The sequence below is a fragment of the Monodon monoceros genome, unplaced genomic scaffold, assembly GCF_005190385.1.
Source record: "Monodon monoceros isolate NGI ecotype Baffin Bay Population unplaced genomic scaffold, NGI_Narwhal_1 Super_Scaffold_8, whole genome shotgun sequence".
NCBI lineage: Eukaryota > Metazoa > Chordata > Mammalia > Artiodactyla > Monodontidae > Monodon > Monodon monoceros.
Genome location: NW_021703785.1, coordinates 28,587,985 through 28,593,984, shown reverse-complemented (window position 1 = coordinate 28,593,984; position 6,000 = coordinate 28,587,985).

Genomic DNA, 6,000 nt, shown 5'->3' with positions numbered 1-6,000 from the left:
CTCAGTCAGCGTCACGTGGCTGCCCCAGAGCTCTCCCCAGGGGGCCTTGTGATCCGTGGTCCTGCTGCAAGCTTCCTCCCGGCTCACCCGCTGCCACTCCCCTTGGGTCACCCTGGGCCCAGCCGTGCCAAAGTGCCCACCTCGCCGTGAAAGTCCCCTCTGCCAGCAATCCCCTTTTCCCTTTTGCTCTACTAGCAAGTGTCTCCTCATCCTTTTCCCTAAGGTCTTAATGAAGTATCACCTTGCCTGTGACAGTTGCTTGGGTCTTCCAAGCCGAATCTGTAATCCCTACTTCAGTGGTTCCTCAGCGCTCTATCCATGCCCTCTGTTTTGCTGCACTAACACTCTATATTCATCCACTTATTTCTTCAACAAATATTTATTGAGCATCTGACGTGGATCAGACATTGTTATCTATCCCTGGAGATGGAGAGATGAATGGTCCCCTGTCAAGAAGCTGGCAAACTAGACAGGGGACAGGAACATACTTACAGGATGGTACACTGAGGCTGGACCAGGATTTGCAGCAGTGGGAGAGGTGGTGTTAGGGAAACACAGAGGGGGCACAGTTATTGAGCCTGCGGTGGCGTGCTTGGGGAAGTCAAGAGACTTCACAAGAGGAAAGGGTACCTGAGATGGGCAGTGGAGGAGCAATCAACAGCTTGAAGGGAGGAAAAGGCATCCTGGGCACAGGGGACACTGGGAAGTCCAGTGAGTGAGTTGTGTGTGCATGGAGTTGGGTAGAACACATAAACTGCTGGGTATTTGGGGAAACTCTGAGAGACTGGTAAGAGAGAAGGTTGGAGAGAGGAATAGAGATCAGAACATTCACATCCTTTTAGGGTGCTTAGATTTTATCCAGGTGGCAAATTAGGACTCACCCTGGTAGCATCATGAAAGTACACATCCCTACGCTGCAGCCCCAGAGGTGATGACATAGCAGGTCCGGGCAAGGGCCAGAAATCTTCCATTTTAACAAACTCTCACGTGGCTCTGATACATCTTACCCAAGAACCACATTTTTAAGAAACAATTCTGTAAATGATGGGAAGCCTTTGAGGGATTTCCACAAACAAATAACAAAGAGTTGTATTTTAGAGAGAACACTCTTTGGGTTTAAAGGAGGATACATTGAAGAGGACGATACTGGAAGCAGAGAGACCACTTAGGAGGCCTTCTCAGCTGTCAAAGTAAGAACCGATAAGGGCTCCAACCAGAGCAACTGTCAAGGGGAAAATGAAAGTCCCCAAACTTGGTGATTATATAGACTGGAGGATGAGGGGGAAAGCCCAGGTGACTCCTACTTCTCCAACGTGGATGGGCCCAGTGAGATCTGGAGCACACAGGAGAAGTCACTTAAGGGGGAAAGATGATGCATTAGGTGCCTAAGGACATCCAGGTGGAGGCAGATAAGAGACAGCGGAACGTCTGAGCCCGAAGCTTGGGGTGGCAGAACAAGCCAAGGAGACAGATCAAGGAGTCAGGGCCCCCGAGACCTACAAAGAGCCCCTGGCGAGAGGGCTCGGCAAGAGAAGAAGGAAGCCAAGGCGGACCTCAGACAGCACCAGGTGAAGTGGGCTGGCTGAGGAAGAGGAACCACGGGGGACACAGAGAAGCATGGTTAGAGGGGCTGGAGGAGAATCAGGACAGCCTGGTGTGACGATGTTTCAGGAGGGAGCACAGCGCTGGGATTAAGGGCATAGGTTCTGACTTCAGTCTGCCTCCGTACTGGTTCCAGCTCCAGCACTTACTAATTGGGTGAGAGAGAGTAAATTATTTTTCACTCTCCGTGTCTCAGTTGCCTCAGTTGTAAAAATGGGCACACTGATGGGTACCCATCTCATAAGGTCTATTGTGATAGTGCAATAAGTTAACATAAAAAGCATTTAGACCACTACCTGCCACATATTATGTTCTTTTTTTAAACAGCTTTTTAAAAAGAGTCGTATATCAACTGAGGTACAGTTGACACACAAAAACCTGCACATATTTTATGTATGTAATTTGATGAGTTTGGACATATGCATACACACATGAAACTATCACCCCTATCAAGGTAACAGACATATTCAGCACCTCCAAAAGTCTCCTTGTACCCTTTCGTGTGTGTGCGTGAAGAACATCTGACATGACATCTTCGCTCAACCAATTTTTCAGTGCACACTACAGTTTTGTTAACTAGAGGCACATCGCTAGGCTCAGGTGGGCCAGAGACCACAGGCCAGAAGGAGCAGGGGTGTCTCCACTGAAGCCAGTTTAGACAGATGATGACGACGACGCCCTGACAGCTGACACCTGGTGTCTCCTACCCAATCCCTTGAGACAGCGCCACCCCACCTCCCCACACGGTACAGGAAGATGAGGGAGGGGGACATCCTGGCACCAACTGAGATTTAACTTCTGACATTCAGTAGAATAAAGATTCAGTGAGAAAAGATATTCAGTTATAGAAATTTTACAGAAGATACGCTCCTTAAACACCTGTGTTTATGGATGGAGATGCATGCCCGCCCCAGAAATCATGAGAAACTCTGACAAACGTCCTGCTGAAATCACAGAGTACTGTGCTAGTGTCTATGGTGTCACCTGGCCCACACAGGGTGACAGCTTTCCATGAAGGAAGTGATAGGACTATGTGGCAGGCCTTTTCCCAAACCCAGCGCTGATCTACACCCAAATGCCCACCACCCTTCCATTTAATGAGCCAGGAATGGCCTGTCAGGTCCTTATTTGGCTGAAGCAGTCCATAATCAAAGGCCCTTAAAATGTTCAGACACAAATAATCTTTTACAGGATGTGTTTTATGGTGCTAAATGCTGGTCTCTTAAATAGCTAATGAAGTATTTAAGGAAATTTAATGTTCCTTTTTGAAGAAAATATCGATCCTTCCCACAGTCCCATGGGACTGACGGATGACAGAGGACAGAAATCAGGCTCTTGAACTTCTACAACACGTTGGCATTTCTGCCTCCTTATGGCCTCTAAATTGAATGGATAGATGGATTCTTCTTGCCAACAACACAGAACATAATTTAAGGTTAGGTTTGGGTTGAAAAATCCCAAACGCCCACCACTTCGAAATCAACCCCTTCCATAGGCTCATGTGAGGCCGCTGATATTAGAGTTCCAAGGGTCATCTAACGACATACGCTTCCTTGTCCCTCTTCCAGCAGTGCCGTTCCCTCCCCCACCCACCCTGCCATGGGTTAGACAGCACAAAGCAATCAATCTGGCTTATATTACCTAACTCCCTGCAGAAATGCCTTCCCTTAATTAAGATTTTTGTTTTCAGTTTTTGTAGATAGTTTATACCAGGAATCTCCATTTAAACAATGTTCCCGTGACTTCTGCAAGGCCAAATTTAGAGTTATTGCCTGTTAAGTTGTGGAATGCCTCTCATATGAAGACCCAGTTGATAAATTGCTTCTCCTTTTTTTTTTTTTTTTTTTTTTACTGGTATGCGGGCCTCTCACTGCTGTGGCCTCTCCCGTTGCGGAGCACAGGCTCCGGACGCGCAGGCTCAGCGGCCACGGCTCACGAGCCCAGCCGCTCCGCGGCATGTGGGATCTTCCCGGACAGGGGCACGAACCCATGTCCCCTGCATCGGCAGGCGGACTCTCAACTACTGTGCCACCAGGGAAGTCCGATAAATTGCTTCTTGATTCAGGGCAGGAAAAAGTTCATTTCCTCAAAGATCTAGCCTGCATCCTGCTGTCAAACAATAAGAACTGTATTACCCAACTATCTCACTTTTTGCCTTAGCTCCAGAAAGTAGAAATAATTATTGTGCCCTACTGCGGCAATTGGTTTATCTCACGGTCCTATGACATTGATTCCTCTGCTATATTAATGTGTCTCTTGTCTAAGTTCTACATTGTGTTTGATTTTGCAAACAGCTTCAGGCTTTTCTGGAAATAGGTGGGGTATCATTTTAAAGAAATGCATGTTAATTTTACCAAGAATTGGTTTCCTTCAAAACTTTTACTTTTACGTTTTCTGTTTGATTAATTTTTGTCACTTCTCTTAGAACCTAAGTTCCCTGAGGGGAAAGACCACACCGAATAAGCTCACTGTTGCATCTTCAGTGCCTGGCTTCGTGCCTGAGGACCGATGGTATCTGTGTCAGTCAAGATAGACCAAGTTGTGCTGCAGTAACAAACAGCCTGAAAACCCCAGTGGCTTAAAAGAACAAAGGGCTTTTTCTTGCTCACGCTATATATCCATCATAGAGGTTGGCTATATATAGCCCAGTCTACCTCATATCTGCTAGAAGATTGCCATGGCAGAGAGAAAAGAGATATGACAAACCACAAATCACTTCCTAGCACTTCTGCTTCCCTAGCCAAACCCCAGTCACATGGCCTGGAAGGGGGTGTGTACCCCTCCCAGGGAGGGGCACTACAAGGAGGGAACCGAATACTTGGTGACCCGTAATACCATCTGTTTATAACACTACCCTAGGAGCTGAGTCACCTGGACTTACAAATTACATGCTCTTAAATTAGTTAGGTGCTCTTTTAATTACTTCTTCCCATGTATCTTTAACCCTTGGTACATTTGAAATTGTTTGTTTTATAATAACCTGACTTCAAAGTATCTCACCATACCACTGACTTGGTTATACTTTGGTCAAATATAATTTATCATGCATAACATCTCCCTCCTATTAATAGCTCAGAAAGCCTGGAGACTTTTAACTTTTAACAGCATGTTAACTTTCCCAACACCAATATAATATCAGAGAACTTAGTTGACTGTTTCAGAACCTATGTCCTAATTTCCATCTTCTGTGATAGGGCAGACCAGATAACCTGAAACCCTTTCACTTCAAAACATCTGAAAATCCTGGACAAAACGTAACAAACATTCTCTTCAAGGCATGCCTGGACTTGGAAGAAAATAAGACAACTCCAAGGGGCCGAAACTGAAACTGAAAACTGCAGCAGGAATCCAGAGAACCAAGAGTGCAGCCGTCAAGTGGGTTGACTCAACCCAGGGCTGAAGTTTCCAAGGCTTCATGGAAGCAGGAGACCCACCCCCATCACGTTGGAGAGTTACCACTGAGACCCCGTATAAAGCTAGACTTCCCAAAGGACCTCAGCCTCATAAAAGGTACACCCAGGGCTGCCAGATTTAGCAAGAAAATACAAGACATCCAGTTAAACTGGTGTTGTAGATGAACAACAGCTAAACATTTAAAACAAGCATGTCCTGTGCAGTATTTGTGATACACTTATACTAGAAAAGTATTTGTTGTTTACCTGAAATTCAGATTTAACTGGGAGCTCTATATTTCACCTGGTCACCCTAGGTACATGAGAAAAATTACTCAGCAGTATAGGAAGTCAACGAGAATACATGTGCATCTCCATATGGGCTCTCAGTTGGGGGCAGTGGGGAGAGTATCCTCCCAAGAATTAAGTCATAGGCCTGCCCTCACGTGGATTTATGATTCAACTTTTTTTTTTTTTTTTTTTTGCAGTACGCAGGCCTCTCACTGTTGTGGCCTCTCCTGTTGCGGAGCACAGGCTCCAGACGCACAGGCTCAGTGGCCATGGCTCACGGGCCCAGCCGCTCTGCGGCATGTGGGATCTTCGCGGACCAGGGCACGAACCTGTGTCCCCTGCATCGGCAGATGGACTCTCAACCACTGCACCACCAGGGAAGCCCATGATTCAACTTTTTATCCTACCTTCATGACCCTCACCTACCAGGCCAGAAATTAGTATAAGAAATGTTCAGACCATGATATTCCAGGATTCCCAATACAAGCAAATACAAACCCACTCTGGGTGGGGAGGGGTCACACCCTCAACTCAGGCCACTGTGGAAGTTCACAGACTAAGCCTCACTAAAGATAAGCTCACAACCCCAAATTACAAAACACAGGTGGGAGTGGGAGTGCTTGTGTAGCAAGCAAGGTAGGCATTTTCACTTGCCAGCTAGAAAAGTCCAAGGGCACAAAGTCTTGGAGACATATCCAGAGTGAGGGTCCTTCAA